The sequence below is a fragment of the Acomys minous genome, assembly GCF_964271855.1.
Source record: "Acomys minous genome assembly, chromosome: 1".
Lineage (NCBI taxonomy): Eukaryota > Metazoa > Chordata > Mammalia > Rodentia > Muridae > Acomys > Acomys minous.
Window position 1 is genome coordinate 123,571,255 of NC_140483.1, and position 25,842 is coordinate 123,597,096.

General features: G+C 41.2%; 1 pseudogene across 1 annotated transcript in view; it reads right to left on the bottom strand.

Annotated features, from left to right (window-relative positions):
• LOC311606680 (small ribosomal subunit protein uS5m-like) overlaps positions 1-14,992 on the bottom strand; it is a 28,260-nt pseudogene extending 13,268 nt beyond the window's left edge. The window contains exon 1 of the transcript in view: positions 13,729-14,992. The product of the transcript in view is annotated as a small ribosomal subunit protein uS5m-like (transcript). The remainder of the gene's footprint in view (positions 1-13,728) is intronic.
• Positions 14,993-25,842: the final 10,850 nt, after the last annotated feature.

Sequence of the window (25,842 nt, forward strand, 5' to 3'; positions counted from 1 at the left end):
TACTGAATAATCCATTATCTACCTACCTACTTACCTACCTACCTACCTACCTACCTACCTATCTATCTATTTATATCAATCGGTCATCTGTCTATCCATCAACCTATCTTGTATCTATCTATATCTACTGATCATCTGTCTATCATCTATATCTCTACCTATCCAATATGCCTATCTATCTGTCTATCTATCTATCTATCTATCTATCTATCTATCTATCTATCTATCATCTTTCTATCTGTCTCTATCATCTAGCTCACCATCATCTATCATCTATCATCTATCCATTTTGTCTCATCTCTGCCTGTCTCTGTCAGTCTCTCTCTCTCTCTCTCTCTCTCTCTCTCTCTCTGTGTGTGTGTGTGTGTGTGTGTGTGTGTGTGTCTTTCTCTCTCTCTATCTATGTGTCTGTTTCTCTCTTACACACAGACACACACACATGTTGACCAAGATCCTTCAGCATTGGTCACTTACCAGCTAATTTTGTCTCATAAGTGTTTATTAACAATTGCCAATCAAAGCCTGTGGAGTTACCACAAGAAGCCAGGAAGCTACTGATGACGTACAAGCTTTCTCCGTTTTGTAAATATGCAGTCCATTTCTTTTCTTTTTCAGAGAAAATAAAATGATGCCCATTGAAAATCTGGGGGAAATAATAGAATACCATCTAAAAAGTAGGAAGTAAAGGCAGCCTTCCTGGGTTTCGTAAGACATGTCAATGCAAAAAGGCCATTCTACCCTGTGTTGGAGGAAGAAGCTACTTGATAAACCATGTTAACTGAAGATACATTGACCTTAATAGAGACATGTTTAAATAGAAGAGGAAAATATTTGAGAAGGGAGCTATTGGTATTCTTTCAAATGTTGTACAAACAACAAATCCATTAGAGATTGCCTGAATGTCTCAGTTTAGAAAGACTTGAAGGTTTTATTTCAAACATTGTGGGGATTTTTGTGCCTCTACAAGAACTAGCTAGATTTGATGTCCCATCTCTTCATATAAGTGATTTGGAAATGGATGTGGATAGATGAATTTGCCAGGTACAAACAACAGGAGCCATGCTTGGAAGTGTAGATTTGGGCAGCCACAGGATGGCGCTAGGGAATCCAAGATGCTGAACTCACAGATGAAAATACTGATGTTCAAGGGAACCAAAGGACATGCTTCCCAAACATATATTCATAAAAGCCTTGAAATCTTTCTGAATTGATAATTTAGATATCCTGGAGAGGAACTGGCCCCTGCATTTCTCAGAAGACCATGGTGCTGCTGGGGTGGCCTTGTGGACTTCACTCGTTGTCAGTCAGAGGAGTGAGCTACAACCATAGCTCACACAGAGTTCACCTGATACTACATAGACTGTCATGGTCACTAGTCTCATACCGACAGACAGCAGCTTACCTCATTCTTCTCAGAGGCAATCTTCACCCATTTGGTAAATTCTGAGTTCTTCAACAAGCTTTCTGGGATGATTTCCAATTCTTCATTGTTCATAGGACCCAAAAGAATCTTGTGTCTTCTTGTACCTCAATTCCTTCATATGTAGAGCAGTGATGACTCTTTTGCCTGCCACAAAGTCTTTGCCTTTATTTTATCATTTTGTTGTTTCCCTTGCTTACCCTATCATGAGCAAACATTCAAATGTTAGACTTATTATCAAATGACATTGAAATGTGATTGGTTTGGAAGAATTATTTTTACTTTACGGATATAGAACCTGAGACCTAGAAGCAAATAAGAGCAGAATCGAAATTATCAGTCTGTTTTACTGTCTGGGACACCGAGAGACCTGTTTATCAGATGATATAAACATGCCGTCTACTTGTTCTAAAGGGGAGAAAAGCTGCAATGAGCCAGGTAAGCATTTTACCTTGTACTGAACAGTATCTCCATTTACTCATTTGTGGTTGGTTAGTTGGTTTATATTTGTTGTGCTTAGAACCCAGGACCCAACACATGCTAGATTCTACACTAAGCGCTACCCCAAACCTACCTTTAATTGAGAACAAGGTCAATTGAGAGCAACTGCCTCTTTTCAGTGTGCAGTTCAAGACTCAAGTTAAATCATGGCCAGAGGCCTTCCAGCTACAAGTCTGTCAGCTGTAAGATTTGGCCTCAGGCTTGGCTGACTTCAAAACTTGCATGAGGCCACCAGCTGCAAGCATTCTGACATGGGGAAGCAGGGGTTCTGTGCTCCATTCTGTAGAGCAAAGCAATACCCTCCTCAATGTATCTGTGTCCTAATACCCCAGCAAGTGAGCATACGTTAGTAATTGTTCATCTTATTGGCCAACATCTCAAAACTCAGAAATATAGGACAATGCAATGATTCTCTTTTACTTCAAAGCAAGCTATTTTTCTTTGATGAGGTGGATTTTTTGTTTGCTTCTTTCCTTGTTTGTTTGTTTGTTTGTTTGTTTGTTATAGGAACCAGAAGAAAGAAAAATGAAAATGTTAGTATCACCTTCCCCTCTGGGGTTTCAGGCTCTATCTCTTCTCTCTCCCTTCCCTCAGTTTTATATCTTCCTCTCTCGAAGGAACCTGGGCATCACGTCCCCATACCTCATATTAATCTCCATTCTTGCTTGAGCTCTTTTGTGATCCACTATAAATAAGCAAGTCTCCTAAGGATTAGTGGGTGATTTACAATTTTCCTATAGTTTCACTGGGGAGATGAAGAGAGGATTTGCATTGGAAACACTTCAGCAAACTACTCAAGAAATCGTCCTCAAATTTCCCTTTTGGCCCCCTGTTCACTGATATCATTGGTTCCCCAGATCGTATCTCAGGGGAGCACTCAGATGGGCAGGTTTCTGACTTCCTTTAAAGGCACCCACTCATTGCCCTCCCACTTCACTTTTTTAGAAAAAAAAATTAAATTACATTTGTTTAACATGTGGGTGTAATGGGCATACCAAGGCACACATGTGGAGGTCAGAGGACGATACAGAGGAGTTCTCTCCTTCTACTATGTGGAAACCAGAAACCGACCTCAGGTCTCCAGGCTTGCTAGCAGATGCTTTTATCTGTTGAGCCATTTCACAGGACCTCTCCAGCTTTTCTCAAGTAGTATCACGTAGAGATCGTATCTTGCATGCGAGCTCTCTCTCTCTCTCTCTCTCTCTCTCTCTCTCTCTCTCTCTCTCTCTCTCTCTCTCTCTCTCTCTCCCCTCTTTGTCTGAACATATGTTGGAGGTGCAGTTATCAGGACCTACTTCTTCTGAAAGATGCTTAAGTTCTGGCTGTTTGTTTCCCATCATCCCTCCTCTGCTTCTGGCCAGATGGCATAACGCATTAGAAGGGCCGGCTAATCCCCCAAACATGCAGCAATGCTTACATATTATTATACTAACATGAGAGTTTTGGGTTGGCTCAAGTACTGAACATTTTCCTTGTGTAAGCAAAAACTGTTTATAAAGAATTATAACTGTGTTACTTGAGCCATGAGTGTGTTTCACTACACAAGTGCTTATCTTCACTTCGTATAGTGCCTTGGAACATTTTAAAACAAACTAACCCTAAGATCGTATTTATTGTTCATATATATTCAATTAGACACATCTGCCTTAGACCATGTTGCCTTCATAGTGTGCTTGCATGCTCTCCATTTGCTGTGTAGTAAACACCTTGACAGGAAGCGGTTACTTCTGGTTTAATTCCAGTTCTTCATGTGTGCTGGAACAGTGCCAGGAACATTGCAGATGGCAAATGCTTGTTGAATATGTGAGAACAAAAGCTCACAGCCTGAGACAGGGTTAAATCCAAGCATCAGCTACGCCCGTATCTTTCTATTAGGCCAATAACACAATCAGTGTCCACCCTACAGTTGCAAGCTATTCTGTGCTCCAGAAACACTGCAGGACAGGTAAAGATTTTCCTTCTGATGGCTCAATAGTTGTCGCTTCTGCTCCCAGGTGGAAGAAGGGCAAGCTACAAAGTGACCGGGCTCCCTCAGCATTGATTAGCAATCTCCAGCAGCATAGCTCGTTCCCTGGGATGGCAGGTGCCACAACTGTTTTGCTGCTCAGCAGGAGGTGTTGTCTCGATGCCTAAGACCTCTGTAACACCAGCAGAGCAGAAGGAGAGCTGGCTTTCTCCACACAGGTTTAACTGATTAAGCCGTGAGTCCCCACAGCGCAGTGCGAGAAGGGCCCCTGGGACCCACCGCAGCCAACTTTCTCCTTTATAGGCTTCCTTTTCTGTGGTGCTTGACGTTTTTTAAGGCTGAGCTGGAAAACAGTCTGGGATGCCAACCTCCACAGATGAGGCTTGTATTAAGCAAGGGTAGTAAGTTGAGTGTGGAGAATCCTGCCCAGCTCTCAACTCTTGTTTTATCCTAAATTCCCTTCCTGGGAAGCACAGAGCCATCCCCGCACCTGTGGAAGAGACTGGAACACATACAGATCAATTGTGCCTCTGTTTAAATAAAATTAAAGTCCACCTGTTCTGATTTTAGGTTAAAGATGGTCTCAATGTAACATTTTTGAGGAATAGAATTGTAAGTCAAATTGTAGGATACTGGGCAACATTCTAATATGTACACTTCCCAGGTCTGATGTAGCTCTTTGCCGAATTCTTGTTTCTGATTAGTAAGCATGGTTTTAGAAAACCATATAAACATGCCAGCTCTTAGGATGTGTGTGGTGAGTTGTCTTGACACTGCACTTCCCCCAAAGATGTTAGATTTATTATTGGCCTTACTTTTTGGCATGTAGGATTTTTTTTCCCATTTTAATTCTGGTAAACACAGAAAGTCACTATAACTGAAATTACCAATTTACAGGGCTTTTCTAAACTTTTATTATAGTATGTTTACACTTTCCAAATGTATTTACATAGTACAGTGACAAGGAGAATATACTCTACCAAAAAAAAAAAAAGGATCAAACAACACACCATGTCTTAAAACAAAATTTAAATTAATAATGGTCCTCCATGCTCTGTTGTTTCAATACTTCAGAAACATCAAAATCATCCAGTTTTCATTTATTGGTCATCTCCCATTTTCATCCAGGAGTTGATTTTAATTTCTATCCACTGCAAAGTACAAGACACAAGGAGAAGTCAAATTAGAATGAAATTGGTTGTCTAACGCCCAAGATGAATCAGCTGAGCATCAAATGCATCTTCCTCCCATAAGGCTTTAACCTCCAGAATCAGCCATGGCTTTGCATCACAGGCAGGGAAGCACTAATCGGTTCACTGTATAGGCATTTAAAAACATCTGTAGTGTATTCATTAGGACTTTTCTATCAAATGATCCTATACTCGATACAGGTAAACATCAGTTCTACCATCTCACCTGCAAAGACAGCATTCCTCTTTTTTGCTACTCTGATAAAGTGTCTCTTAAGCACTCTGGGATTTCTTGTTTGGAAATGTAAATTTACTATTTTTTGCTTTCCTTGGTCAACCAAGCAGGTTTGTAAATTCACTCTGTGCACTACTCCCCGCCTGAGGTGGGCTTCTGTCCATGGTGCTGTAAACATAGATCCCTTGCTGTGTATTTCTGATCTTTGAGCTGTGCTAATTTTGCTGGCCAATCCTTCTCTTGTGTTTAGCACTCCACTATCTCATTACCTATGCACCTGCAAGCACTTCCAGATGTTCTTTTTTTTTTTTTACAGGCAATATTTCATTGATTCATCATCAGTTTTGTGTATGTAACAAAAGAAAGAATTGATATCAGCATTTAACTCCACAAGAAACATTTTTTTAAAAAGACAGGCAGGGTCTTATTTTGTTTTGTAGAACCTGCTTGGGAGTTCTCCTGGGTAGCTTCTGTGTGTGTATAGGAGCTGCCCTTCCCGTAACACGTGGCTCCAAAGGAGCATTTTGTATATGCTACCTAGAATATCGCAGCCTTCTAAAACCTAGTATAGAAAATACTTACTGAAGAGTTTCCTATTAACTTGGATGCTTGTAAATTTGTTATGGAAACCAAATCACAGTGAGAAACGTGCTTATCATAGCGAATGGGCAGGTTTTACAGATATATCAAAGGCACACAGATGTGACTGTGAGAAATGCTTAAAGCAGTGATGACATCCTCTGCAGCAGGAAATTAAGCCCCAAGAAAATCTTCACTATTATCTTTAAAATAACCATCAAAAATAACAAAAATGTTCATTCTCAGTGACTCACACAAATCAACCTGAGGAAAATCCACCACTCCGATCCGATCAGACTTCCTGGGGAGCCCTGGGCAAACCTTCGCAAGTTTCTTAAAGATCAATATCTAAGCAGCATCAAGAAAACAAGTATAGATATTTTTCCCCTCTTTTCTATTTGTGAAGTCAGTGCAGGCCTTCACAAAACAGCGTAGGAAATAAAAGGAAAAAAATCATTTCCTAACATGGGGAGAAACTAAGGAACCGCGTAGGGAGGTTGGAGAGGGAGGCAGGGAGATTTTTTTATAGATCATATTAGTAAGTTTCACTAACATCTAAGAGGCGGGTTTCAGTGCTGTTTCCTATGGGATTTTAAAGTATGTCTGTAACTAAAATGGCCTTGTGATTCTCTACCTAAAATGTCCTCAGTGAGCTCGTGGGTTTGAGCCCTTGGTCCCCAGTGGATAATGGTGTTTGAGGAGGTTATAGAGCCTTTAGAAGGTAGAGACCTGACAGAGGAACCAGGTGTCTGGGGAGAAGCTGGCAGGGGGCAGCTGGAATTTGAAGTTATAATCCAACATTGTCCAGTTCTGCTTCCCCTGCCATGATGTGACCAGCCACCTCATGTTCCATCACACACAGAACCCCTCCTGCTCCCACGCTGCTCTTGGGCATGAGGGGGTTAATACCTCAAAACCTGGAGCCAAGACAACCCTTGCCCCTTCCTTAAATGGCTTCTTGTGGCTGTTTTGTCACAACCATGAGAAACTCCATTAAACCGTGTCTCATCACTAACTCTGGAGGAGTCGAAACCACAGCTCCAACTTTTATGTTCAGGGTCTAGAAACGAGCAGCAGCTGGTCCTGACTGGTACTAAGAAGGTGGGATCCTTCGAGGCACCATACAGCCATGGCTCCTTTTTAGTGAAACGTCTTCCAGAATACAAATCCAAAAAGGATGAGAGATTTTGTGCTTCAAATGAAGTCTGAGGGTAAAAGATCTTCTAAATTTTTCCTTTTTTATGGATTCTTCTATGGATTTCTCATTAACCTTAAAAAATCATTTGACTGTGATAATAATAAATAAAACCTTGATGGGGGGGGGCAGAAGTGGCACAGGATAAGGCTCCCAGGCAACACTGGTTCCACAATTCATAGCCACAAACTGAGGAAGCTGACAGCCCACCTGAGCTAAGCCAGGGAAAAGGCCCACAGAGAACCACAGGAGATGCTGGCCAAGGAAGCAACTAGCCTTGGATAGTAACTTTTACTACAGAGAGGAGTGGAGTCAGTGGTTTTGAATACCAGTCTCGGCTTCACCCTTCTATGACTTAGTTCCCTCGTAAACATTGCAAATGCCTCCACTAAAGAAGAAGCATTACCTGGTATTACAGAGAACCATAATTGGTCAATGTGGAAAGAATAGATGACTTTGGAGTGTTCATCCTCCAATGGAACATCTATAGCATAATCTCTCAACCATGAAAGAAGGGGAAGACAACCAGAGAACTGGGAGGACTGCTACAAAAATAGTCTTCTAAACAAAGACAAGATGTCATACTCATGAACTCTCAGTAATATGGTTGCCACACAATAGCAGGCTAGTCAATACTCTACCACATGTAGATGAAGGGTTCACAAGAGCCTTCAATTTGGCTGCTGATAAAATTAGTGTTTTGTAGGGACAAATCCTCTGACAGGTTGCCCATGCATCAGTGGTCAGTCCTACACCCAAGGACATATGGGTGACACTAAATGGACTTAGTAGGATACACACACACACACACACACACACACACACACACACACACTATAGAAAACGAGGACATAAATTTAAGAAAGCAATGTGTGAGAGAGGGGACAAGGGAAGAGTTAGAGAGAAAGGTGTCATACTATGAAAATGTACCGTATACATGCATAAAATTCTCAAAAACAATGCAATTGTTTTAAAAAGAGAGAAAAACAACAAGCTAGCCCTGGGTAATCAAATCCCAACACAGAAACAAAGACAAAAGAACATGTTCTCTGCACAATTTACTAATACCATAGTAGGGACACCAATCAGAACTTGAAAAACTTCAGGTAAAGAATTTAAAAGAATAATTATGACAACATTAAACCAACTCAAAGAAGATATAAATGTACTTAAAGAGAAGAAAAGCACAGAGCAGAATGAAATGAAGGTGTCCACTCAAGACATAATAACAGAATTCAGTAAAGAGAATTGAAGAAAAGCAAAAATGAAATGGTTCTGAGAATAAAAAAAAAAACCCAATAAATCAAATAGAAATTTAGTGGAAAATTTCACCAACTAAATGAGTTGTGTGGAAAACAGTATCAATGATTGAACACTAAATAAAAACTAGGTCATTCAATAAAAGTCAATGATAATTTTTTTAAAGTATTAAGACAGCATAAGTGAAATTGTGACATCACAAGAAGACAAAATCTTCAAAATTATGGACATAGTAAGCAAAAAATATCATTCCAAGCATAGCCAATATTTTTAATAAAATTCAAAGAAGAAAATTCGCAAAGCTTAGAGAAGTGATAACCCATGCTGGGACAGGAGTCCTACAGAACACCAAAAGAACAGCATCAAAAAACAAAAACAAAAAAACAAAACCACTCTCAGTTGTTAGCTCATTTAATTCTCTCTCTCTCTCCCTCTCTCTTCCTCTCTTTCTCTCTCTCTCTCTCTCTCTCTCTCTCTCTCTCTCTCTCTCTCTCTCTCTTGCTCTCTCCCTATCTCTTCCTCCACTCTCTCTTTTGATGCTTCTAACTTCTAATTCACTGAACCATGACTAAATGAGAAGCATTTTTTGACACACTTGCTAATTTACCATCAAGTTTATTATGACGACAGAAAGAGTCTTTACTTTATTAGTACCCTTGATTACCACAAATGTTAGCAATGTGTTTCAGGATGACAAGAGTTCATGTCATCTTCTGAGACTGCTCCACAAGAGGGCTACTCCACAGGACTGAATTTATGCCTGGTGCTATCTATAAATCTGATCCGAAGCTATTGCCTTGGAAGTCATCAGCTCTAGGAGAACAACCTAGCCCTATTTTGCTGCTAAATGGACACACCAATCTGTCTTCTACATATTTCTATTCATGCTCATAGATCAGTGCTGCTCTCAGTCTAAGTCAAAGAAACGTCTTTTGTAGTAGGCAGCTGTACATGCAGAGGTTCATAACTGGTCAATGTCATGAGACTAAGTAGCCACTGACTGCTCAGCTATAAATTAGTCATACATATTAACCTCCACAAGGCTTAGCAACCCGAGGAACAGGGAGTAGAAACAATATAAGAGCCTGATCAAAGAGGGATGTTGTGACATGCTGTCTCCCAGCCATGACACTCATGAAGTCACAATAGCTGCAGTTACTTTAACAAAAACTTGACAAGATCAAGACAGTCAATAATATCAGTATGGATAGGAGTTGGAACCATGTACTTGAATCTCTAATTAAAGAGCCATTGGCAATTGTTGGCTGGTTTGGAAGGAGGTACCATTCTTCCTTGGGGATGCAGCACCTGGTACATCGTCTCCTTGTGGTCAGGCAGCACTAATTCAGCCTTCAGTGGGATATACATAAACACATACATACATACATACATACATACATACATACATACATACATACATACATACGTGAGTGGGGGCTGTACTGGGGGATAGTTTTTATGTGAACTTGACACAAGCTAAAGTCATCTAAGAGGAAGGAACCTCAACTAAGAAAATGCTTCCATAAGATAGGGCTATAGGCAAGCCTGTAGAGCATTTTTGTAATTGGTGACTGATGGGGGAAGGCCCAGCCCATTGTAGATAGTGCCATCCCTACTATAACAAAGCAAGCTGACCAAGCCCTGGGGAGCAAGCCAGTGAGTAGCACCCGTCTAGGGCCTCTGCCCCAGCTCGTGTCTCAAGGTTCTGGCCCTGTTTGAGTTCCTGTCCTGACTTGCTTTGATGACAAACAGCAAGCAATATGCGGTAAAAGCCAAATGAACCCTCTGCTTACCAACTTTCTTTTGAGCATGGAGTTTCATCATAGCAATAGTAACTCTACAGCAGGGGATGTTGTTGGGGAGGTCTGGGGGAAGTGGGAGGGAGGTGAGGCGGTTGTAACCAAGATACATTTTATGTATGCATGAAATTGTCAAAGATTAAATAAACATTATTGTTAAAAACTCGATTTAGTTGCCCTCAATGGAAAATTCTGTTGTACTATATTACAAGAAATAGCAAGTAGGATGGGCTGGTTGTGTACAACACTGAGCTCTCTGCAGCTCAGGTTACTTTCATCTTTTTTTAAAAAGATTTATTTATTAATTACGTATACAATGTTGTGTTTGCATGTACACTTAAATGCCAGAAGAGGGCACTAGATCTCATTATAAATAGTTGTGAGCCACACTGTGGTTGCTGGGACTTGAACTCAGGACCTCTTAACCTCTGAGCCACCTCTCCAGACCACTTTCATTTATTTCATTTAGTCATCCTTGCTGAGTCTTCTCGGTGCTCAGCTGGCCCTGGCCCTGCCCTGTCTTCTCAGTGCTCAGCTGGCCCTGCCCTGTCTTCTCAGTGCTCAGCTGGCCCTGCCCTGTCTTCTCAGTGCTCAGCTGGCCCTGCCCTGTCTTCTCTGTGCTCAGCTGGCCTTGGCTTGTCTTCTGTGCTCAGTTGGTCCTGGCCCCACCCTGTCTTCTCTGTGTTCAACTGGCCCCTCTCAATATCTATCAGTACAAGGCTGCAACAATTCCAGACAGAGTGAAGGAAGAACGATTTAAGTTTGTTTCTTTTCAGGAGTGAGGAAGACTTCTGAAATCAAACCCAACCAAATTTTACCACATGTTTAACTAAAACTAGTTTATTTTTCCATCTCCAAACCAGAGTACACTGGATAACTTACCCATGATAACAGAAAGACTCTTAGAAGCTCTTGGATTTGGGAGCAGGCCTGGTTCTTAATGGTCACTCTCCAGTTCTTGCCAGGACCCTTACTGTCATCTGTCCTTATTTTCTGCTATTCTTTTTGTTCATTATACTAAAGATGTATTTTTTCAAGCTTGTCAAGCAAGTTTCCATCTCAAATTTTGCTTACACTTTTCCCTACTTCATTTGGATCTCTTCTTAAATGCCATTTCTTCAAATATTTGTCTATTCCCATGTCTCACCTGAAAATAACACCCTGACACCTTCTGCCCTCACTTCCCAAGGTGTTCACCACTAGGAGACATTACACAATAGCATGCTTTTCCATCTTCTTTTTTTTTTTTTTTTTTTTTTTTTTGGTTTTTCAAGACAGGGTTTCTCTGTGTAGCCTTGGCCATCCTGGACTCACTTTGTAGACCAGGCTGGCCTCGAACTCACAGCGATCCGCCTGCCTCTGCCTCCCGAGTGCTGGGATTAAAGGCGTGCGCCACCACGCCCGGCTTCCATCTTATTTCTACTGGAATATGACTCTCAGCCAGGGCTTTCATGCTTACTCCCCTGTCAGATTTCACCAGAATTGGGGACCTTATTGGCACACAGTTAGTACTCAATAAGTAATTATAACTAAATGAAGATTTTTCTCAATCTCAAGTTTCAGAGAGGACAGATGTTACCTACAATGGAATAGGTGGCTGCTGACAGTCAAGGAAACTGGAGTGTAGTAAGATGTGCCTCATCTATAGGTTCTAGGTAGTTTGTGTTGGAATATTGTTTTCTATTTTTTGAATTAAATGGTTACCTATCACCTTAATATACTGTGAGTTCTATTTACTGGTTTTACACATATTGGCTTATTTAATCCTGTTAACAACATAAGCGGTAGGTATTTTATGATCTTCATCCTCTGTTAAGAAGGAGAAAGTTGCAGCGCCAAGAGGGTGAACAATATTGTCACAGCAGATTGATGAGTCAGCAGACTTAGCCTTTATGCTGGGCTCTGAAAGGGCTATCTGCCATGACTTAACGCTTTTCTCCTTCATATAACCCAACAAACAGTTGGTAAGACCTAGAATGCCTTAACATGCTATGCAAAGACTTTTATTATTTAAATTTGCTTCTTATTCTGCTCTTACTTAACTATAGCAGCCTACTTTCAGTTCTTATAAAACTTTTATAGAATCAACTTCTTTTTTGTTCTTTGTTTTGTTTTGTTTTGTTTTTGAGACAATGTCTCTCTGTGTAGCTCTGATTATCCTGGAACATCATTCTGTAGACCAGGATGGACTTGAGCTCACTGAGATCTGCCTACCTCTGCCCTCTGAGTGTTGGAATTGAAGGTATTCACGACCCGCCCAGCCTTGGAGCCAGCCTCCTTTTCCTTAAGAGTCCATGCTTTTCTCAGGCCTCTCTCCTTTTGCTCACCCACTTCCTTTTACCTACCTTGTCACAGTGCTGCCCCTTCCAGGAAGCAGGTCTGCTCTTCTCCCTATTTTCATAGCACCCTGTATCAAAACACATTATAAATCCTCTTAAAGGCAGAGTTCATATCTTTGTCATTTTTTATACTTTTCTTTAATAAGGAAACGAGGTAAAAGAAAATGTGAAAGTTAAACATTATAATTATAAAATAAAATGCCCAGAAAAAAATATTCTTCACTGACCCATGATAAAACATAAGTACATATTTACTCTCTGTGATGGGGGAGTAGGTACATCATGACCATCACCCCAGACCCATTATATTATTAAAGCTTTATCTGTATCCACACAAACATGTTTATTCATCTATGCACAGCTGATGACTTCTTTGAGGCTACAGTTTCAGATCTAAGCAATTGTGACAGAGACCATATGGCCTACAATGCTGAAAATAGGTAATACCTGGTCCTCTGCAGGTAAAACTTGGTGACTCTGGCTTTACAATATAACGTTTAGTGACTGTCATACAAATTCCATTTGGTGTTCTCCATTAGCATCTGTCAGTCAGCACACTCCACCACTGGGTAGGTTGGAGATTCCTGTAGAGAGCAGAGTGGGTGAAATACACTGTCAAAGCATCATGCTTGTTTCCATCCCAGATGACAAAACTGTCTCCATACTTCAAGAAGCTAATATACGCCTATTCTATTTTTAGGATTAATGCCCGGATGTAACTAGGGCACTTCTACAGACGCATGAGTACTTAACTCCAAACCCTTAAACTGCACTAGGGCTTATTCCTGCTCCTGCAGAACACCTTGTCTTCTACGTGCTGTGTGATGACACTGGACCATAAGGGATGACCTTCCTCACACTCTCCTCATAGGCACCATGTCCAGCTTGAGCTCTCCACCATACCCACTGGGCATGCCTAAGAGGGAAACCACATAATTATTGCTTTTCTTAAAAAAAAAAAAAAAAGAGGCAGCTATGTTCAAACAGAAGATTAAAAATTTCCCCTAGGGCCAAGAGAGTGAGAAAGAGTAATAGGGAGACAATCTGGTCTTGAGTTTTAGGGAAGATGGTTCTGGAAGAAGAAAAAGATAGTTATTATGAGGAGTTCTTTTTTTCAAATCTGTATTATTTCTTTGAAAATAAAGAAGGTTGGACTTTCCTTTAAAAAAAAAAAAAAAAAGAAGAAGAAGAAAAGAATGCAACCCTTCAAGGTGAGTGGAGTCTTTTCCAGGTGCTGGACATACGGGTCGCTTGGCTGGACCAGGCTGAGGATGTTCAGTGGCGATCTTTTTAAACCAGATCCCACAGAGCGCTTCCTTCCCTGCACGGCCTTCACTTCTGGCCAGGCCAGTTTGGTATCAGGAACCTCAGGCTCGGGCTCTGGCTCCTCCCTCAAGGCTCCTGGTGGGGAAGCAACAACAATGGGCCAAGGACCACATTCCCACTGGAATTCCACTACACGGAGTCTCTTCTTATCGGCCAGGAGTTGGTGGGTTTCCTGGCAGGTAAGCCCATGGAAGAGGCCCCTGGTGAGTGTCATTGTGTTTGTGGACCCAGTGACCCTTGCATACATGTCCTTGACGCCAATGATGCAGATGGTGATAATGACCATAACCTCTGGGTTGTTTCTTCATCCTGATCTGTATCCTTTTAAATCTTAATGAAATATCATGGAATACCGTACGGCCTCATATCATTCCATATAAGGCAAATAATGATTCGCTCTGTTCTGTGCCTTTCTGAAAGCGTCTACCCGGTCGGCAGCTTTTCCAATAGAAAAACCTGCAGCCTTGTTTCCGTTCTCCACAGCAACCAGGACATAGACAGACTTCGTTCTTCCCTCTTTTGCTGTCATATTGAAAACATTTCTTACCTTGAAAATCCTGGTACCAAAGTCTTCCTATGTTTCTCCATTGGGTCCTGGGTCTAGGGGGCCAATACTGACACACACACCCTCTATGTGTTTTCACTCCAACCGCATTCCCCTTTAATTTTTGTCTTCCTCTTCCGATCCCACTCTTCTCTCTGCTGGGCCATGTCGGCCTCCACCTTCTCCTGCTCTTCTTTGCTTCTTTGGCTAATGTTCTGGACTACTCGACTTCATATAAGAGGAACAGTCAGACCAGGCCACAGGAAACCAGAACGCCCTTCACCAACCATCTGGCCACTGCCCAAATCCTTCTTCTTCTTTCTCTTTGTTCTTTTGCCTCCGCCTTTTCTTGCTCCAGCGCCCGTCTCCGCTAACGCACCTTTCCAGAGCTCTTCTGCAGTCAATTTGGGGACGGAACTATACGGTCTACACTGTTGGCCCACCCAGGTGCTGGCAGAGGAGCTGCAGCCGTGTGTTTGGAGTGTATGACTCAAGCTGGACAGACAGTGGTTTTGTCTTGTTCCACTTGATGACAAAGAGCTGGGGCTGAGAGCTGTCTTCACTGCCAAAAAGGAAGCTGCTGCTGCAGGAAAGATGTTTAAAGAGAGCACCCTAGACAGGAAATTACCTGCCGGCATGCTACATAGCTAAAGGAGACAGCCAGTAGCACGCCATGCTGGAGTGGGAACAGCCCCTTATAATGACTTCTATTAAGTCCTTACATCCACTGGTTAACCAAATCAAGGTCTATAGTTTTCTTAAAGAGAAAATTAAACTCTTACTTTGTTCTCTGATGTTTTGGTGTGGGCATTGTTGCACAAACATAAGTTTCCTCGATGGACCCTTGCCAATTTTTTTTCTTTTTCTCTTTCTTTTCTCTCTCTCTCTGTCTCTCTCTCTCTCTCTCTCTCTCTCTCTCTCTCTCTCTCTTTTTTTTTTTTTTTTGGCCCTTGTCATCTTAATGTGGAGGGTACTATGTTATTAAAATAGGAGTCAATCTCTTTTAGGGGAGACTTCTTTTGCAATAAGAAATGAGACCTTTTCATTCCAATCTATGCTACCATCCCTACGCATTTGCCCAGATCACAGAACAAGAAGAGGACTGGGTTTGGCATGCCAACAAACTTTGTTCACTTTCAGTCCTGTGGATATTTGTGTTTTGTGTGCAGTAACATCTGGACATATGTGGGCAATGCTAGCAGGCCTTTGCAGAAGCAGATGTTGTGCGAACCATTTTTGCAGTACTCACCAGTAAAACAGGCAGGCAAGCAGGATGGTGCTGTTCTTTGCCTGGCGTTTGGCAAGGAAAAGAAAAGAAATTCATCTCTGACATCTGTTCTTCCTCTTTACAGACTGGCTTCTGCAACCAAGACCTGATCAGGCACAATTGACAATTATTGACGGCCTCTGACAAGGGGGCCAGAGAAAGCTCATGAAAAGGGGAAGGAGTAAGTGATTCTTGTCCGTAGGGTGCCTTGAAGGACGAACTATGGGACAAGGCACTTTCTTTTTAACTTGGGGATGCTTTAGCAAACTCCAGCAGTGTACCACAAGAACTAAAACATAAATAACTTTGTTCTTCATGTCCCCCACCCCCCCCACACACGAGTCATTAGGAACAGCCTGAAAAGTTAAATCCTTCCTGTTGTGAAATAATAACAGCTATAATTTATTGAGCACTTGGCAAGCACTGTATAATTTCTAAAGCCTTGACAGAAATTATCTTCATGTTCACCTTTGGGACAGCACACACAGAGGGACAGACCAGGAAACTGACCAAGGGGGTTGTTCTAGAGTGTGAGAGCAGATTGCATCCCGCTGCTTCTGCCAGCGCGTTGTCCCACATCGATCCGCACAGAGTTGCATGTGCCTTTAGAGAGTCATGGCCTAGGAAGTGAGAGTTGGCACTTGGAGCCGGAGAGTTTTGAATTTCCTCTGGGAAATTGCAGCTACTGGATTTGGTCTAGTTATTGACCTTTGAAACCTCACTTCCTTTGTCTGTAAATGAACAGAAAAAAAATGATCTTTTTGGTCTTCTGTGTGAGTTAAACAAAAAAAAAATACTATGTACCTATACATATACACATACATATATATGCTCCTTACATGCAACAAAAATGTATGTTCCTTTTCTATTTTCTATTGAATCATGCCTTCTGAACGCACCTCAAACTGCCATACAAAGACCTCTGTGCTTTATCCTTTATGGCACAACTTTAAAAAGCATATCTTAAGCTGCCACATTTGATAGAAGATGTAGCATGCTCAGATCATGCAACTTGTCGTTGGTCACATTGCCAAGTTTACTAAGCATCTTGACACTATTGTTCTAAAGTGGGTTAGAATTTTCAAACCATTGTTGTAAATAAAAAAAACTTAAGGCCAAAGAGCAGAGCAATAGGAAGACCTCCATATTCTGACAAGGGTACAACCACAACTTGGACAGATATCACCTGCCATTTATGCTGCTTGTAGGAAGAAGCTCCCATAACATGCTTTTACCTTCTGTCTCACTTTTAATCCTTTAGAATTAAACATGCCTGTTTTAACTATAAATCCACAAATATAAAAAGTATTAAGTAATTATTTGTTGACATATGAGAACATTCTAATACTTGAGTTTCTAAGAAATTACTCTTGAAAGTTAAATTCTCTGACCATCTTGGGCAGGTGGGAAAGAAAAGTCCTAGGAGCGAGGTTAATTATAAGATGAATTTTACACTTCAACCTTCTTTTAGGTCAGTTGGGAAACACTTGTACAGTGTTCCCTTGCCTGTGATAACATCTGGGATGATTACCACGGAACAAGAAAAACATAATTGTAAATTTCCCTCCAGCAAGGTGACATTTGGCAATGTGATGAATGTTAGAAAAGAAAACAACTGAAGTCAGAATCAATGTGCATAAGGAGTCTGGTGTGGTTTAAGTGTGAAACGTCTGCCATATTCCTGTGTGTTTTAACACTTGGTGCCCTGTTGGTGGCGCTGTTCTGTAATGTTGTGGCGCCTGTAGGAAGTGGGTGGAGCCGTAATGGAGGAAGTAGGTCACTGTGGGCAAGCCTTGAAGTTTTATAGCTCACCACCCCCTTTCTGTCAATTCTCTGATGTCTGTTATACCAAGCTATGAAGAACTGAAGAGAGCTGGCTGCACAGACTGCTACCGTAGAACCCACTGCCTCCATGCCTTCTCCTCCAAGATGGCTTGTAGCCATTTAAAGTGTGAATCAAATAAATCCGTCTCCGTTAAATTGCTTCTTGCCAGGTATTTGGTAACAAAATTGAGAAAAATAGACAATACAGACATTTTATAATATGAACTGGTTCCTTTATGTTAGGATTCTGTTTCAGTCTGCCTACCTGCCATGGGCTGTGGCCCTGCCCAGTATAGGACAGATCTACCTCGCTCTTCCCTCTCTTACCCCCCCCCTCCCTCTTTTCCTCTGTCTCTGTCTCTGTCCCATGCCTCCTCTCTGTGGGGGTTCCCCTCTCGCCTTCCTTCTCTCCCCATGCTCACTTAATAAACTTCATATAATCTAACATCTGTTGCCTGGAATCTTATTAGCTTATATGTCATTATTATTAAACTTTTTATTTTTGTACATTTCCACCATTTTTTTTCTCATAGCAGCCTACTTAATTCATTGGGTATTTAGAATCGAGTTTTGAACTGATTGTTGTTTTTTATTAAAATTAACATTCCAGGAAAGAGGGCCAAAAGATCCAGACCAGAACTTGTAAATTATTTGTAGCTAGAAAACAGAAATTATCTCATAACCCTGGCAATCTGAAAATATTTTCTTCTTTCTAAAAGCCGTGGAATTTTATTCCCATAAACTAGTATTTCTTAATAGAAACTGCACATTAAAGATTTGTAAGGATGTCTGAGAAGAGACAGACACCACTATAGGCCCATTTTAATATCTACCAAATATCCAGAGACACCTCTTTTTAAAAAGATTTATTTATTTATTATGTATACAGTGTTCTGCCTGCACGTACATCTGCACACCAGAAGAGGGCATCAGATCACATTATACATAATTGTGAGCCACCTGTGGTTGCTGGGAATTGAACTCAGGACCTCTAGAAGACCAGCCACGGCTCTGAATCACTGAACCAGCTCTCCAGCACCTATACTTTAATGTAGAGGGAAAAAATGACAGATTTTAGGGTTACATTTTATGGCCGACTAGATCTGTATCCTTTGTCCAATATGTGATGTTAGGGGGTTCCATTGCTTTATCTTTAATAAGGCATAATAATTACCTGTTACTCTGAAATAGATTATCTCACTCAGTAATTTTGTTCGGATATCCCTATTTAGGGTAGACCTACCAAGGACTGTGTGTACCTACACCATGACATATCATGTGGGTGACAGGGGGCTATCGATAAATCAACATGTGGTACTGAAGCCAGCTGAAGCCTTACAACTCTTTTGCAGAGGTGATGGCTATGGAGTGTGTACATTGTCCTTTGTCTACACAAAACACTGCCATATGGTACTTCAGTTTCCTGATAATGGAGGTGCCTTGCTATAAAAGCAAGTTCTCCCACAGAGCTCGGTTAAAATGAACACATTTTAAATAAGAGCCTCAGGTACCACTATACTTAGGTACTATAGCAGTGCCTGCTATAGTCAGGAGTTTACTCATATACAAAGGGTAGGAAATAACCTCACTACTCCAAGGAAGAAATGACCCAGTTCCATAACAAGAGGAGTACCCAAGGTGAGCGCTATTGCTAGGTCCTTATCACAATCCACCACACTGGTAAAATATAGCATTTAAGATAGACTCCTTTTCCTTTTTCCTCCCTCAGGGAAAACAAAGTTATGTACCTTTACACATGATTTTATAAATTTCAACCAAATTCTCAAATAACAGTTTGAGACAATTAATACATTAAATTTAATGTGTTAAAACAGCACTGAATGTATTTTTAAGTTGTGTATCTTGGGCTTTTTAGAGTCTTCTGAAAAGCCACACTGTTGCTTTAATGCAGTATCGGGCAATCAGGAAAGTGGCAGAAGCACCCTTTGCTGTCGTTGCCTTACACTGTGAGCACACACTCAGTGGGAACAGAGAGGAGTGGAGTCCATTGCTTGGCCTGGGGTGAAGCTGAGTAGGGGCGCTTCTGCCTGGCATGTGTGAAGCCCAAGTTTCAATTCAGCAAAGACAGTGTTAATAGACTATCGTTATTTAATGAAGACATCTTAGATATAAAATAACCCCCTGTTTGGCATCTCTCCTTAGTAGACCCCTTTGTTTTTCATAAAATAAGGGCATAAGACAAGAGTTAGAGAAGCTGTCTTCTTGAAACTATTTTAGATAGGATGAGTTATGTGAAGTCTTCTCATGACAACCAAATCTCATGCAATTACCAAGAGACCCAGGTTTGAATATGTGAGATCGTCAAAGCACCTGAATTTCATGACCTAAGCTCCATCGTTGGGACCCACACAGTGGAAGGAAAGAATGTACCCCCATAAGTTGTCCTCTGACTTCCAACCCCCCACACACATACACATAGTCAAAATGAATTAAGATTCAAGTTTACACACTGGCAAGTTAGCATTGCAGTATGAATTTCCAGCCTAATAGTCTCAATTCTAATCAAGGGACTAACATGCAAGGCCAGTTGGGAGAAATATGAAGCTCTGGCAGAAACTTTCACCAAATGTCTCTAGTGTTTCCCCAAATGTTGTGGGGAGCCTACAAAGAGACCTTCCTAGATGTTTGCCTTCCCATCAAAAAGCTGCTATTATAATTCTCAGTGCCAAATACTCAAAAAATAAACCACCAAAATTATTTATAATTCCACAATTTTCCAGCTCCAAGATACTTAACATCACAAAGACTCAATTAAAAATCTGTTTACCTCCAAGTTTTATTTTGGCATTGATCTATTAAACAAAACAACTGAGAAAAATCATTGAGGATTCCAGAAAAATGAAGTGTATTATTGAACTGTCAGTAAAAGTGCCAGGCATGTTTTCTAATTTGTGGGAAAGAGAAAAATACTAATATAGTAAATAGAGTTTTCAACATTTCTCTTTAACCGTTGCTTTTATGGCAAAGTTTTCCACAGGGAAGCAGAAAGCCAGGAAGAGAGACTGAGGCTTCGCCATTAAACACCAACTACTTCCCAACTGCCTTTAACCACCTTCTCTTCTGGTTACTATTTCTGCCATTTTTACAGCAATAAAATCAGCAATTGGTTTTCTGTTACTGTCAACAAAAATATGGGCCTAGACATTTATGTTGGACCCTGGAGATCAATTTTGGTTTTGAAAAAATACATTTCAAACTCACATGGAGGGAGACCCCCTTCCTGCTAAGTGCTACGTTCATGTTATCCAGCTTAAAATAGCTGAGCACAGCCGGGCGTGGTGGCACACGCCTTTAATCCCAGCACTCGGGAAGCAGAGGCTGGTGGATCGCTGTGAGTTCGAGGCCAGCCTGGTCTACAAAGTGAGTCCAGGACGGCCCACACTAACACAGAGAGACCCTGTCTCGAAAAAACCAAAAAAAAATAGCTGAGCACAATTTACCCGTTAAAATATAACCACTGTGTTTCACTAATGATAAGGCAACTAAAGCAATTAATCCCTATAAATATTTTAAATCTCTAGATTAAAGACGCCACTTAAGTGAACAGGTCGCCGTTACGTTGTGAGAATGTCGACCTGAGACACAGCAGCTCTGAGATGCTCAGAGTCTCCAGTGATATGCAATGTCTTCATGTTTTAACTTTATGGTTTCAGATTGGCATCTCTACCTCTGGAACAAATGGAGGACACAAAATGATGGTCTTCAACTCTTTCATTTTTTTTAAGTAGGGGTAGGAGTATGGAAAGCAAAAAGTAGAGGCAATCTAAAATCCCTTCCGTAGCTGTGCCTTTTGGGAAGGAGCATCAGCCTCAGCCAGAAGAGGGAAATGCCTTCTGGAGAGCTGCAGGAATTTGGTCCATATGCATAACAGAGCCCCTAAAACCCTCTGTTGGGAGGATGTTAGAATTAGGGTAGCACAAGTACTATCTCACGTTCACCATGGGTTGGAAATGTGGGTAGAGCCTCCCCGAGGCCTCTGCTTCAGTCAAGTACCAGGCAGGGATGGGATTTCTTTTGAAGGATCAAGAGATGAAACATCTATTCCAGAGTCTATTAGTCACGGCAGGGGGTCTGGTTCCTTGCCCGCTGTTAGTCATGTAGCCTTAGTTTTCCTCTGACCAAAGCTATTCCAGTTTCTCGAAATGTGGGTCCTTCCACATCAGTTGCTGCATCCAAGAATTTAAGCCAAGGAGATAAGCTTAGCCAGGAAGACGGAAGTCATGATGATGCGTACGCCTCAGCATGGAAACAATATCTCTCGGCCTTCGCTGCATTCCATGGTCCTGAGGCATCCTTGGTAGCAAACAGGAAGGCAATTATATGTATAGCCACTGCCAAGAGGTGGGGATTTTGAGGGCTATCCTCAGAGTGGTTTTGACAGTGGGATGGGAATTAGAGCAGTGCACTTTGTCTCCCCCAGGAGACTGATTTCCAAGGTCTGTGCTAAATTTTCAGTGACCAGAAATGGGCGGAGATTTTACCGAGAAAGATTTACTGAAACACTGAAAGACCAGAGGAGTGCCATTCTGCCCTTCCTTGTGATAATGCATGACCATGTGTGGGAACACATATGTGCACCTTCTTCCCACATGCAAAACTGTATTGTCCTGTCATTACTGAGCAAGTATTTGTTGCAGTAACAGCAGAGGTTACAGCATTGTCCTCTCTCTCTCTCTCTCTCTCTCTCTCTCTCTCTCTCTCTCTCTCTCTCTCTCTCTCTCTTCTGTCTCTCTCTGTGTGTGTGTGTGTGTGTGTGTGTGTGTATGTGTGTGTCTGTACTTCTCTAAGAAGAAAGGAGAGGTGGGAGATGAGAGGGTGGTTGCCTTTGTGTTTCTGTTCACCTGTGAAAGAGAATGACGTCACACACTTAAGAAACTCCTGCATCCATGGCAGCTTTGTGCATATGGCCCTGTAATTACATGGCTTTTCTTTTAAGGAATGTATGGGCTACTTAGCAATTCCTCTATGTTGTCCCTCTCCTTTATTCCTCTGATGCAGTGAACAAATTTTCCAGAGGCTTTAGCATTCTACTCTAATTTATATGCAAAAATAATAAGAAAAGCCAAATATAAGCTAATTCTTCAAGTTTCACAGCAGAAGACTCGTGGGATGGTGTTTGGGGAGGGCTGTTAATCAGACCATACCCAAAGATAGGTCTGGAACAATGCTTGTGGTATTCTCACATTATTTGAAATGAGTAGGTGGGTATCAGCATATTAATTCTAAATTTAGAGAAGAATTTTCTGGCCACTGAAGTGTGTTTATCTATCCATGCACATCCTAATATGCAAAGAGGCTGTAAGTATTGATGACTGTCAAGTCACAGTAGACTGAAGAAGAATAATGTAGAAAAGAAAACAGACAGGTGGAAGGAAAGCAAGAGAAATGTGAAGAAAATGGTTTTAAAAATAAACCTTATCAGATTTCTTCTGAGAAATATACCCCAGGCACTGTTACAAAGTGTTCACACATTTCCTTTCTTTTGAACAATGTACCTCAAACTCTTCCTGGAAAGAAGGGAAGCCAACAGGAGACCACAGTCTTAAGCTTTGTCTACTGAATTGGCCTTACAATTTCCTTAGCAAATAGTTTTATAACGAGCTTACGATGGGCTATTTCCTCTGAAAACCTACAGATGTGGGGACGGAATTGCATACCACCTTATGTCTAGTATTTATGGAAACAGGACAGACTAAAGGATTAAAATGTCTAAACGTGATCACACATTTGTGTCTGCAGGCGAGACACAAGAACAGTTGCTAATATCAAAAATGAGATGAAATATGTTCTAAATTTATCTTATCAGCACCTCTCTCAACAGAATGAGAGTCACTTGACACTATCACATTGTTTTAAAGCCAGTTGAAACAAGTCTGAAGAGACACAAATTCATTCAGGAGCCATGGTTTGGAATACGGAATGACGCCAAGTAAAACTGGTCCTTCACCTGGGAACCGTATTCTGACTCACATTATGATGAGGTTGAAAAAAAGAACAGTGCTCACATCAATTTACAAATCATACTTAAAAGACCTCAGATGGAAACTATATATTTTCCTATATCCATATATAAATTAATATGTGCCATCTGGGTTACATCTGGCAACATAAAAATGTTGTCTTATGAGCATTAAAGGTGTGAGAAGCATCAGGCAGCTCTGAGTTGATTTGGCACATTTGTTCCCAAAGGATAAAATTATTTATGTGGTTAAGACTTAACCGAGACAGTAAGGAGAAATTTAAAGATTCATTCCAAAACGCACTTTATAAAATGTACATAGGGTCTACACTAGTGTGATGAGATACACCAATCTCATTCTACAACTTAAAATTATAGACATCAAAAGAGAATTTAAAAATTACATTCATCACTTTATGACAGGCAGATCTGGGTCCTGGGGTCCTCCTCAAACTAAGGCACCAGCCAAGGAGAATATAGGCAGTAAACTTCGAACCCCTACCAAGACCTAGCCGACAAACATGATATTCTCCACCGTTGAGTGGAGAGTGAGATCTGACTCTCACATGAACTCTGGTGCTCCTTTTCTGACCACATCCCCTGGATGGGGAGGCCTGGCAGCACTCAGAGGAAGGATAACAAGTTACCAAGAAGAGACTCGATATTCTTAGAGCATATATAGGAGGAGGAGGTCTCCTCAATCACAGACATAGGGGAGGGGAGAAGGGGGGAAGTGGGAGGGAGGGAAGAATGGGAGGAAACAGGGGAAGGGCTAACAATCAAGATGTAATATGAACAAATTAATAAAAAAAGATAAAAGATTACAAAAAAATTACATTCTTCAATTTAGATCGTTTAATCAAGAGTATGCTGTGGTGTGAAAGGGTTTAACTCAGTTATATAGGGCTTGTTTGACACACAGAGCCTTGAGTATGATTCCCATTAACAGAAGGAATGTGTTCTACCCAATTTAGAGATACAATATAATATTCAGAAGTTATGATTCTTTAAAATTAGAAAACAGGATTTTGTTCTCTATCTTTTTGTCATTAGGTCTTTGTTCTGTCTTAGAAATTCCAAGCTAATTCTATAGTTTGAATCTTATACCTCACTCTAAGGCCCATGTTTTAAAAGCTTTTTATCCTCAAGGAGAATAACATTGAAAAGTGGTAGAGCCTTTAAGAAGTACAGTCTATATAACCCTACTCTCAAGGATCATGGGTCATTGCAGAAGAAAGAATAGAAAAAGTGTAAGAGTCAGAGGTATTGGCAAGGAAACACTGTCATTTGGACACAGCAGGGCAGCTGCACATGTGAACTTACAGCAGCTGTGACAGCACAGACACTACCTGAGTACACTCAAACCAGGCCAAAGCCCAGAATGGAGAGGGGAGATGGCACAAAGACCCACCTCTACCCCAAGAACAATAGGTAAAAATTAGTAACTTCTGGGAGAGATAACTAGTACTTCTTAAGGTTAAATTTATTTTCAGTCAAAATAAAAATAGAACATGTGTCATTGATAGCCACAGTCAGGGCAGTAATATTTTACACTACTAGGAATTTTCAAATGCCACTACTAACTATAAATGTTGATCGATTAAATGATCTGGGGAAAAAAAGAATAAAGCAAAGGGCGTGGGGGGAAACTGAGATAGCCTCTGGTGAGCTCCATTCCACAGTGGAAAGCCACTTATCAAATATATGAACAACAAATATTGAATTTGATGGTCTACCCTACCCAGATCTAGCCAATGGTCAGGACATTCTCCACAGTTGAGCAGAGAGTGGGGACTGACTTTCACACAAACTCTGGTGCCCCATATTTGACCATGTCCCCTGGATAGAGAGACCTGGTGGCACTCAGAGGAAGGACAGCAGGTTACCAAGAAGAGACTTGATACCCTATGAGCATATACAGGGGGAGGAAGTCCCCCTTAGTCACAGTCATAGAGGAGGGGAGTAAAGGGAAAATGGGAGGGAGGGAGGAATGGAAGGATACAAGGGATGGGATAACAGTTGAGATGTAATATGAATAAATTAATAAAATATATTTTAAAAAGAACACAGACTTGAGTAGCTTAGAAAGAAGTAGATCTAGGTGGAATTGAGAGACGATCAAAACTTGTGTAGAAATCACAGAAAATGAGGAAAAATATGGTAACAACAGAAATGAATGCAGGAAATATTTAGGTTACAGATGACATGGCATTGTGTGGACTCAGAGACTGTCTTTTTCCTCTTTATTTCCTCTGAGGGGCAGAGGGTGGCTGGGTTTGCAGAATGGTCTTATGCTGACACGCTGCCTTGCCTAAAGCAGCTGATGGAGGAAGGGAACAGTAAAACTCTAAGTAAATGTGGACTTTTCAGCAACAGTGGGGATGGAAACCAAGGCTTGCCCACCCTGCATGTGGCAC